Source organism: Chrysoperla carnea, chromosome 4 (assembly GCF_905475395.1).
Source record: "Chrysoperla carnea chromosome 4, inChrCarn1.1, whole genome shotgun sequence".
Classification (NCBI taxonomy): domain Eukaryota; kingdom Metazoa; phylum Arthropoda; class Insecta; order Neuroptera; family Chrysopidae; genus Chrysoperla; species Chrysoperla carnea.
The window spans coordinates 73,174,999-73,187,673 of record NC_058340.1 but is presented as its reverse complement, the minus strand read 5'-3'; the positions used below and the strand labels follow the sequence as shown (position 1 = coordinate 73,187,673).

The 12,675-nt window shown below is 29.2% G+C and overlaps 1 protein-coding gene across 1 annotated transcript in view; it reads left to right on the top strand.

Annotated features, from left to right (window-relative positions):
* LOC123298992 overlaps positions 1 to 12,675 on the top strand; it is a 586,059-nt gene that overhangs the window by 417,913 nt on the left and 155,471 nt on the right. The window lies entirely within an intron of this gene.

Below are 12,675 nucleotides of genomic sequence, written 5' to 3'. Positions count from 1 at the left end.
GTAAATGTGTACAGTGTGTCGATTAAGTTTATTATATGCTCTGGGTTTGTATTGTACTTTTTTACAATTGAGGCTATTTTTTGTTTGGTGTGGGTGTCTGTGATAAAATTTTTAAAAGTTTCATAGTCCAAAATGTATTTGCTGGGTTCGTTCAGCATTGGTTGCTTAAACATTTCTATGTTTTCCAATAGTGTATGTTTTTTGTTTGTTTTTGTATAATTTGTAGCGATGTTGGATTCTGTTGATTGTGTTTCTGGGCATGTATCGGATTTTGAGGGTTGAACTGATTTCAGAGGTGATGGTGTTGTTAGTTGTAATTCTGTCTCATGTGTTGTAGATTGTTGAGATTTTGTTAATAATTTATTGTGTTGTTCGATTGATTGTTTTTTTTGGGGAATAGATATTATTTCAGGGAAAGATTTAGTATCGGTTTCTGAATCATGACTACTAGAATGTAGTCTTTTTTTGTTCATTTCATTTGAAATACTTTTTGGTGAAGTAGTGTTAGTTTGTATTTGTAAATCAGTGTTGTTGGGTGTTGTAGGTTGTTGTGTATTAATTTCTATTTGTTGTATATTAGTTGTGTCATTTGTTTGTGGTGTATTAACGTTTGAATTTTGATTATTTAAGTTTACAGTGCTGTCTTCTACGTGGGGTTTAGGTTTTTTGCATGATTCGGTTGTATGTCCGAATTTGTTGCAGTTCGCGCATCTAATCTCATCAATTGATGTGTAAATATTGTATGTTTCATTTTCATAAGATATTTCTAATGTTTGAGGGATTTCAGGATGGTCTGCATTTATGAATAGAAAACGCCTGAATGTTTGAATATGGTTTAGGTTCGGATTGTTAAATCCAGCAGAGATGTTGTATATGCTTGATAGCGGTTTTATGCCTAGTGATTCCAGTTTATTTAAGATAATGTTATTCGGCATCGTAGGTAGTACCCATAGAACTAAACGATGAGATGGTGTGACGTAGCTTTTTATTGTTATAATTGTATTGTTTATTTTAATTGATTTTATATTTTCCGTTAGATGGTTCGCGTCTTGTTTGGATTTCAGATATATACATATTCGGTTTCCTGATATTCTGGAAATGTATAATATTTTGTTGGGGTTTATATGTTGGCTTAGTACGTTTATATACTCTTCTAAAGGTGTATTCTCAATTGCATTAATTACAATAGCTTGATCTTTTTTTGGATAAGTGGGGATAAAATTTTTTGATACGGTCCTGGCGTATGATATATTATTTTGTGATGTTGTTTGTTGATTATTCATGGTGGATGTTGTTGATGTAGATTGGGTGTTTGTTTGGATATGATTAGACATTATGGAGATGAATGCAATATATATATTTTTTACACGATATTAATATTAGATCTTTCACATATGTCTTTCTACTCACCATTGGTGAGCAGAATGTGTTAGTTGAACTCAAACTAGTATTTTAAGTATTTATTTTAGTTGTATAAAAATATGTTTTTAATAATTAATAATTTTGATTGTTATGTCACTTTGATTTATTTATTTCACAAATAGATGTTAACTCTATTAAGGTTGAAACTAGTCCTATATTATTTTATTTAGATATAGATATCGTAGACACCGATCTGAGACACCAATTTAAAACTACCAATTTGTATCTGTTTTTTATTTGTAAGTTTAATGATTAAAAAGATCTTTTACTTTGTCTGTGTATGTTACAATTTGCTTTGATCAAATTTTTAATTTTATTAGGTTTAATATCTTTATTGCGCCATAGTTATCTCATATATAATGCCATTTAAATTGATTTTAGTTTGGTAAGGCCCTTGTCAATGTTCATTAAAAATGCTGATGTATTTCGATTTCAAAAATTGCATACGAGTGAAACATAACGAAAAATTTTGGCCTCCCATTATTGACTAGATTTCTAGGTATCAAATCTAAAATCAAGGAAATGATCTAATGAAAATCAAGGTTATTTCAATGTATCACTAACTGAAGCTGAAGCCTACTGGAAATCCGTTAAAAAAGCAAAATTCAGCATTTTTTCAATTTTTTTTTTTTTTTGAGAAACTTGGTGGCAACCCCCTTTCTCTTTAAAATTTAATAACTCTCCAAAATATCTCCCTCCTCATTTTCAACCGCTGCAATGGCTTGAAAGTAGAAAATCATGGAAATCAATCGAATAGTAATAATGACCACGCTGTTAGCGTAGTTGGTATTCTGTGCGCCAAATCGAAGTGTATTTTAATCAACGTATAACATAACAGTCAATCACGACCTTATTTACAGGAGATAGACTCATTCATGTAAAATGTAAAATAATTTTACATAAACCAAAATCGATTTAACAATTCATGATCAAATTAGTTTCCTTTTCAAATTACATTCCCCCCTCGTGCATGACAACCACTTTAAACAATTACTTTCCTCAAGTAAAATTCATCAAATGATTTGCTTCATTATAATCATATAAAACTCATACAACTGTAGGAATCGAGAAAATGGGAAATAGTCGAGATGTAGCATACATTGTTAAAACAAAATAAACCTCCCCCCCATACACCCCTCTTACAAATACATTGGCAATGAATGAATGAATGGTAATAAATGTAATTATATTATGAAGTGAACTTAAGTTTAAGTAACTCAACAACTATAGTTTTGAAAACGATTAACAAAACAAAGTAGTAAAACTTGGAACGACGAACATACCGAATTGAGTTGAAAGTATATATGTACGGTCGTACGTACCGTCGTACGAACGACTGACTATATAAGAAAACTTTTTGTTCGTCCTTAAAATACTAAAAACAAAAGACAATACACATTTAAATAATGAGTGCTAATAATAAAAGATAGATTCTAGTAGATTCTAGTAGATAGAATATTGTTGAAGTATAGAAGTAAGAAAGATCGAAATAGAACACTTAATTTCATCTTGAATAATATACTAATTTAGTTTTATAATTAAATGTATTGGGTGGTCCAAGAAAACCTCTAAAATCTGGATACAATTTTTCTGTGTCCATTATCAATTTTAACAAAATCATGGCTAAATTATTATGTTGAATACCTACTTAATACTAGGGATTTCAATAAAACTTCATAATAACATTTATGATTAACAAAGTTTCCCTAAAATCATAAAAAATTCCTAGTTCATCGGGCTTTTTATTATTATTTTATCGTTCAAACTTGGCTGAAAAATGATGAATCATATACGTTATCCTTTTGAATTGGATATTTCTATATCAAAAAATCTAGAGAATGTGATAAAAAACTATCTAAAATATTTAGACAATCTTGTAGTTTACCATAAAAATATAAGGTTGCCGATGATATAAAAACAAAATTTTAATTAAAATATGCGTTCATCGAAGATCCATCATTTGATGAACAGAGACGACTATTAATGATTGAAGAGCGATATCTATATTATCAAATTTATAAAGATCACTTGCACACAATTTATTTTATATTTTTGTAGTTGCGTGGTATTGTAAGGCTAAAAATAACTCATTACTTGACTACAAAGCATCTATTTAGTTTATATATATGTACCGTGCAATAAACCAAAACTTTTTTAGAATACTGTATGTTATAGTCACTCTAAACGATATTTTGTAGAAGTTTTAGCAGTTTTGTTGATAATTTTTGGCTTCTTTATGTTACACCCTGTATTATATACATTAATTAATACAAATAAATAAAAGCATTAAAATAATAATATATTTATTTAAACTTTTTCAAATTATTTACATAATCGTATAAAATAGTTTTCGTCTGTCGTATTATTATTGTTTTGTTTAAATCACATTAAAACAAAACAAGAATATAGCAACAAAAATAATTATAATTGCTGACTAACTTGTATTTCCATAAAAAAACATACCAAAACAATATAATAATGGACGAAACAAAAACATTTATTGTTATTATTATTGTTATAAATACTGTCAATAATTAGTTTATTGAAACAGAAAAAACTTTTTTCTTGTTTTTATGTTTTTATCATTAGAAAACTAATTGTTTTAAGTAATACAATTATAAGAAGTTTTTCATGGAAAAATTATTTTAGTAAAAAATTAAAATTTTATATTAAAGCGATTAGTAAATAGAATAAATTGTTTAACACAAAAACCCGACTGCGTTAAATAAAATTTGAAAAGAGAGAAAGAAGTTAACAGTCGGGGTACAATATTGGGAAGATTTGAGCTGGTCGAGATTTTTATGGACCACGACTATAAAGCATGTAAACCACTGGACCTGTTTCTTTTCAGACTTTATTGAAAACAGTCGGGTATTTGATTTTTAATTTGATTTTACACTTTTTAGTGTCCCGGAACGAAAAAAAAACCTCTCATGATATTAAATACATACATACGTACATACCAGATACGTGCGAAAAACATATCTACTTCTTCGCAGTCGGGTAAAATAATCAATTATAAAAATAATTAATTTATACTTTTTCATTTAAATTGTAAGTTATGACAGTGTAAGTGCAAGATTTGGCTACTTTCTGCAAGTATTTACTTCGAGTATAACGGGGCTATTAACCTCCACTCAAAAATCGTCCAAATGTACAATTATTTTTATTTTTCGTTGCAACTATGTGATAAATAATTTTCAATTTTTTGGGCCTATTTAGACAAATAATTCTAGTAGATATCAATTTTTCATAAAGATCTTTCTACTAAACACAATAGAATTTTCCTAGTCTGTGTTTTTGCTTGTCCGTGAGATCTTCCTTATTCCTTTATCAAAATTGCATGACGACAACTAGATCCACGGTCTAAAAATGTCCCGCACTGATTTAGTTATTATTATATAACTTTTGTTTAGTATGTAATTTGTATATCATATCTGTAATAAAATTGCCTATACACATTAAAAAGACCGTAAAATATGTACTTTTAATATTTTGTATCACTTATATATTATTTCTCTAACTTGTTTTAAGCAATTCCGTACGAGCCGACTAGTTAATTATATTTTTGCACGCTTCTTTGTGAATGAGTATTTTGTGAATTTATTTGGAACAACTACCTTAACTCATGGAACAACTACCCTAACGAAATCCTACTTTAAACATCAATCAGTATATGCAATATCGAAAACCATCATTTACAGCAAAATATCGACAGATAAACATAATTGATCAGAAATGAATGTAATAATAAAATAAAACCTAAAAAGGTATTTATTTTATTTTTTTATAAATTATATTTACTATACTTATGTCTAAAAACGAATTACTTAAATGGTTCGTTTGGTGTGCGACTGATGGTAACATCATCACACACACTGGTAACATAGCTGGAGCATGATGATTCTAGGTAAGTAAAAACATGGAGCATCAAAACATAAGTTTTTTGTATCATGCACGTACAAACGCTTACAAAATACGTGATCTTATAAAGAATAGATATTATTAGCCTAAAGGATCGTGAAGAGGCCACCTTTTTTTTGTGTACTTTACTTAAAGAGTTTACTTTCTAACATCAACTTTCTAAATAGAAAAATACAATTTTCATACTTTGAAAATTCGTGCACCTCTTTTACAATGATTATATATTTATTAAGTAAGACATCAATTTTTATTACTTTTTATATGGATTGGTCATCCTTGTTTTCTTTTCGTTTTGTTTATTTATGGATATGGTCGAATGGATAAAATTGGTATATTTGATTTAATTAATTATTTTTGTTGGGAAAGTGATTTTCAAGAATTTCTATTTCAAAGTAGATATATTTATTTTAACTAATTTCATTGTAAATGGTACAAGAACCAGGTTCTTAACTCGGCTGTGACACAAAAGGCACCTGCCACCGCCTCATAAGAAATAGAGGTGCAAAACAAAACGTATGCTTTATACGTAAAACAAAAAATTAGTAAATAATCATGTCAAAGGCGCTCATTAATTTACATATTCAGGAAACCTATTAGAGCTAGGTTAATTTTGATCAAAGATCTGAAAAGTATGACCCAAATTTAGTAGAATTACATACTTGGTTTATCAAAATTGGATAAAATTTGGATGTGATAGAGCTAAATTAAATTTTTTGATTTTTTGATAGCAAAGGCAACTTTAATCCGATCTTATTGAAATTTTTCTAAACGAAAAGCTGTGATGCCTTAGGTCCAGAACCAGGATTCCACATTTTGGAAACCTATTCTGTTTGAAATCACATGACTTTCTTCTTGTCAAGGCAAATAAATTATAAAAAGTTCCTGATATAATTACTATTCTGTTAAGATATGCATACATGATAAATGTTAGATTAAGATAACGCATAAAATAAAACATTAAGTAAAATATTCTTGCCACCACTTCCACCATACATACATACATATAATAACAATAAATATTTCTTTTTAATAAATTTGTATAAAGTAAGTAAACTGTTGTGTGTTTGTGTGATTTAAGATGTGTTTTCTTCTACACACAATAACATAATTCTGAATATTCTCTGAACTCTGAATGAAAATAAATGAATGAAAACTTTCAGAGTTTAGTTTTGTTGATATGTTTAATAAAATTGTGGTAGTCAACGTTATACATATATACACATTCGTTTTCAACGTTTTTGGGTGAGAATTTGGAACGAGGAAATGACACACAAATGTACAAGAAATAACAGACATAAATATTATTTTGCATACAGTATTGTTTGATATTTATAGATATTACATAAGTCAACTAATAGTATATGGTATATTCATGAAATTTGTTTGTCCCATTTCTTAACAAATAAATTTTCAGTACAAAGTCGGTGTGATACTGAAGTCGTGTGAGTGCGAGCCCTGTAGTCTACATGACTAACTTCTCAGAGAGAGGGGAAACATTAAAAAAAAGATCATTATCTCCATATATAAATAATGTGTTTTATCCACTTCTCAGATTCTGTTTATTCAGTTTTTTACAGTTTTTTTATTACCATTAAAAAACGGCTCAACTAATTCTGCTGAAAACTCTTTCAGTTCTTAAATATGTGATTAGGCGTCGAATAAGTCCAACCACGTGTTAATGTCATAACTGGTTCGCGAGGTAAGCATGGTGAAAGTACACACACACACACACACACACACACACACACACACACACACACACACACACACACACACACACACTCACACTCACGCAGACATCACAATGAAAAGGTTTGATTCGGATCATTGCGGCATTGAAAGCGCGGAAATATGTGAAACTGGATATTTTGCAAATTGGCCCCATTACATTAACATCCTCGGGGAAGTTAAATATGAAAATATCGCAAAAGAGATGACAAAAAGTGAAAAAGTTTTAAAATTGATGCTATTTTTTGGGATTGTGAAAGTTTGTACACGAATATATATACGCACTAATCATTACGTAATAATGCCAAAATGTGATAAAAAAAACTCTCTGATTTATTACAATTATTGTAAAGTACTTTTTGCTTAATGTAAATTGAATGAAAAAAAAAAAACAAGTTAACCATAAAAGGCATCAATCAAGCTCTAAAAGAATCACTAATTTAAAAAAAAAAAAAAAAAAAAAAATAACAAAACCAGATTAAATATAAACATTATACTGTGACATTTTTAACACATGATATTAAATTATATAATACCCATGATTTTTTAATAACTCTGTGTACATCAATCTTAGTTTCTGTATTCGAATAACATTGTTAAAGTCGTACAAGAACATTTAACATTAATATTATATACGGCAACGCAAGCTGCTATATAGCTGGTGCTTACGCGTGTGGAGTTTAATGTAATGTTTACTTGTAAATACGTTTGGAATATGTCAACATAATTTATTACTTAACGCAAAACTTTTTTTTTTTTTTGATTCGTTCTATACGATTTAGACACATTAAATGTTCATTTTTTTCGAATATATTTCCCTTCTTTTACGAGTTTTTTTTTAAGAAGAATTTTGGTTTTTTTTTCTGGTGTTTTTGTGTGATGTTTGCATATAATTTTGTTACATGAAATTAATGAGTAGTATTTTATTTCTGGATTAAGTAATTATTTCATTTAAACCACTGTTTTTGTTTAATTTACTTTTTTTTTTTAAATAATTTTTCATTAATTGTTTTATTTTTATAGTTTGTAAGTTAAAAACCACACAGGAATGTTCGGACATCAATTGTTTGTAGTCCTTCGCCAACGGAGACTGTAATACTCGATCCAATAGAATCCAAAAAAGTAAGGAATTCCTTAAAAACAAGCTAAATATTTGCTACATAGAAATATCCCTGAGTCTTTAATTTTAAACTATACCCCCATTGTAAAGGATGTTCAAAAATTAACGCAAAATTTCACTGATTGCCTATTTGCGTGGTAAAGCGTTAACAATCCAAAAGCGTGACAGATGGCAGTTTAGGGTTTTTGTAAATAGACGACTCGATGAAAGAAAAATGCGTTTTCCCTGTTGCGCAAGGTTTTAAAAATAAAAAAGTTTAAAAGGCTAGAGTTCATGATTGGCGTATAAACTGTGGTTGGAATAACGATTTGACTTCACCAAATATGAAAAGAAAAATTTTAGAAAATTCAGAAAGATTAGACTATGAAAGATCGCTCAAATCATGGGGTTTAACATTATATTATTTTTCCATGAAGTTTTTAAAGTCAAAGGATTCTGACAAGTCTGCGACCACTTATCTTTCAAATACATATCCTGTAATTATTTTGGTGGTAGGTAATTCACAAAATATCTGTCCTCCATAATTTTGTCTCTCAAATTAATGTCAGTTTATTTTCCTAAAGACTCTCTTCCAATTCAGATTGTCAAGGAATCTACTGGACTGCTATTGGCGGCTTCCTTACAACGCATCAATGCCTTCAAATGAGGTATTCTGTAATAGTCCTTCTCGCTTCAGTTTCGTTGCCTTAGTAAATATAGTAAATAGAGGGTTCGAAAAACGTAACGTAAATTAAATTTTATTAGCGGTAAAGAAAACCAGATTTTGGTTAGAAAATCCTCTATATTATTACAATAACCGTATATTATTAACGTTAGATCGAAATTTCAATTCCGATCGTCTTCAATGATAACACTAAACAGTTTAAATCGAATATAAATGTTTCTTAAAAAACTGTGGTATCCCAAAGAAGAAGGAAAACGAAGAAAAAATAAACATATATAAATAGATGTAGTAGTTTTTTTCCCATTTTCCGTATTTTCACAACTTTCTCTATATTATAATGTTAGTAGTGGCAACAAAAATATTAGCATAAAATTTTCGTTTCTCCAGAGGTCAATAAATAACCCATTCGTTTTCACATTTATAAGCAAGCACAGGCAGCATTATAATATAAGTCGAGGTGTTTATGATCTTTATATGTCAGATTATTAATATTCTGATTGAATATATTAGTCTACAGTACAGAGGGGGGTATGATTTCGTGATAAGACTCACGAAGCTTCGTGATTAGGTTCATTTCAGTATAACCTACATGATTTTTATTTAAGAAAACTTGGGAAATTAGGGCGTTAGTATAATAAAACATATAGTCGTTAAACTGACATGTTTAAGACGTAGGTCTGAGAAAACAGCTCATGAAATATGTAGACCAGGACGTTTTTCTGTTCTATACATGTTTGAAAATGAGAAATTTACCAAGAAATGGCGTCAAATTAACAGAATTCTTTGAAATATTCCATTATCCACAGCGCAATCTCTCGGAAAATCAGAAAACCCCCCAAAAGTTACGTTTTGTTATTTCTATACATGCAAGAAAGAAAGGATTTTCACCAATCGATCCGAAATAAAGTAAAATCAACAGAATAGTTCGAAAAACTTCATCACCCACATTAAAACCCCTTGGAAAAGCGGACTACCTTTCCTAGTTTCTTTTTAGTTCTATTATTTTTTGGTAAGTATTTGTTCAAATTTTCTTACTATTTTTGTAATGTTATTTTCTGTAACGCGGAGCCAAAGTCAAAGGCCAACCAGAAAACCAAGGGGGAAACTAAACTCTAGTTTGATCGATTCTCGAAAACCTCGCTACCAAGTTACGATTCAAATCGATTTGATAATTTTAAATTTCGAGAATTATCGTTGAACAAAAAACTGATACAACTTTCTAAGTAATTCATGGCGTAAGTACACTGCGAAAGTATTTACATTTTCGAGATGAAAACAATTACTTTCGATCAGAAACTTAGTAAGCAAGGCAACACATAATAAAAACCCCGTTTTATATATTTTCCTTAAAATTATCCATTTCCGTGGATGACAGTGAGAATATAAGAAGTATATAATATAAAGATATTTGTATAATGTTATGGAAGAGATGTGGAAAAGAGGTGATGCGCGGGTGGAATTTAGTTTATGCATTAAACAGTAAAAAATAACTGGAAGAAAGTATGTTGTCAAAGGAGCAGAAAAAAAACGGAGAAGAACGCAGTGACCGTAACTAACATTTGAAATAAAACCGTCATTTGATTTGAAAAACATTTTATATACAAATGACGAGACTCGCTTTTTTTTTTCTTCCTGCGTTCCTGTTTTTATATGTCATTCAATCCTGATCCACAACATAAAAATTACAAAATATGCAAACCATCATTGAAGTAATTTCAAGGGGTCTTGAATTTGACCCTGGTCTTCAGGGTCGTTAAAAAGTCTTTATAACTGGTATGAAATGGAGTCTTTATGACTGATAAAACTTTCTTATATTATTAGTAGTCTTTCGAACATTTCTATGTTATGTGTTTCTTTACATTCTTTTGCTTTTAAATAACTCGAATTTCTAGTACGCTTTAAGATATGAAATAAATTCAAGGTCACTACACAAAGCCACGAATTTCAGTCCTTTTAAATCTTTCAACTTTTGTATAAAACTTTCTCTATCATTGACTCAAAACGCTCATAAAACTATCAATACCTTCCTGAAAATTTTTATGTAAATCTGAGAAATAAAATTAGAGGATTTCTCCAAAAGTTAATCTAAAAAAATACAGTCGAATTGATAACCTCCTCCGTTTTTGTTTGAAGTCGGTTAAAAAGAACTCCAATCGTCTTGTTTTGTTGCTATATCTGTTCTTCTAGACAAATTCCAAAATTAAGGTCAATAATGTAACAAACACATGTGAGCCAGCCATAAAAATGATTCTAAAAAGTTATATATTTAAATTTTTGTATTGTTAACTTATTATGACGTCACAACAAACAACATTTGTATTTCAAATGCTCCATACGAGCTTGAGCAAGCTCTCTACAATGTTATTTTTTGTGTGTGTCAACTTCCATATACGTAATAAAATAGACATTTTCCATCCAAAAATTCGATTTAAAATAAAAAACAATTTGTGAATTTCTCGTAAAACTTATTTGGGACAATTATTCCCAAATCACATTCATGGCAAATTTATGGATTATAAAAATTACAATGTTAGTTGCAAATCAAATCTACGTATAAGACAAATTTTGCTGCATTCATGTAAAATCAAATTATATTCGGTAAAAAACTTAAGTACAAAGGAAAAACTAATAACAAGTAATAGTACAGTGGTACAAAGCTTACATAATAATACCAAAGATATTTTTAATACAATAATAATAAAATTACAACAAACATCGCATCTAGACCTTTTTCATTTTACAAAGTGAAAAAGTTTTACCTTTCGAAAAAGTTTGACATTTTGTTTCGGACAGCTAGACCATTTATTTTTCGGATAGTTTGTTAAAAAAAACTGTGATAAAATGAATAACAAACATCTTTATCCAACTTATTACTGTCTGTCCGAAACAATATCGAATCGTAATTGAAATGAAGTTACCTATTAATAAATCTTAAAAAGCTGCAGTTATCTATGTAATGACATTTTTATTAGACAGTTCATTCAAGCATTTGCACAGTATTGTTGTAAATTACAATGCTTTCTGAATCATGGTTCTATGTTACGCGCACTGTAAGATCTTAAGAGGCTTAGTAAAACTTTTAGTAGAATTACTTTTAATTATCTTTGATCAAATTTCCCACGCTAATATTTTTGTAGGGAAATCAGCCAATTCCTCTTTAAAGAATGAACAAGCAAAGTCTAGCGATTTATTTTCTTTTACTTTTTAAAATATAATCAATTGCAGTTTGATTTGAACAAAAGAATCATTTTTTGTCTTCACACTTAATATTCGGTATCTTGGGCTCGATTCTCAGTTGAGCTGACTTTATCACCGTAAATCTAGTTCCAACTAGACAAGAACCAATGTATACGTCATCCATATATAGAGGTTTAGTGGCATTTTCATATGAGCCTTTTTTTTTTAAATTTTTCTTGTTGTATATTTATACATTTTTTCCAACAATGTATTTTATTTTTATGTTAATTTGAATCAGAAAGAGATATCTATGAAGTGATATTATATATTTTATTTTAACATACAGCGCCCCACCAGCAAGCTGGTTAGAAAAAAGGGCTCTACTAATATAAACATTATAATCTACTCCGCGATATTACCCATCCAACTCCCTCATATGTGTTTGTAGGGTGTGGTGAGAATGGGTGGTGGTAATAATAATGATGGCAACAACAAAACAAACATACTAAACTTAAAATATTTTTGTGTAAGCCCAAGCAATAATATGTAGTTAAAATTTTAATGGTTGTTTTAATTTTATGCCCTTTTTTTACTGTTTAGTATTTGTGAGCGCATTAAAATGATTATTTTTATTCGAAAT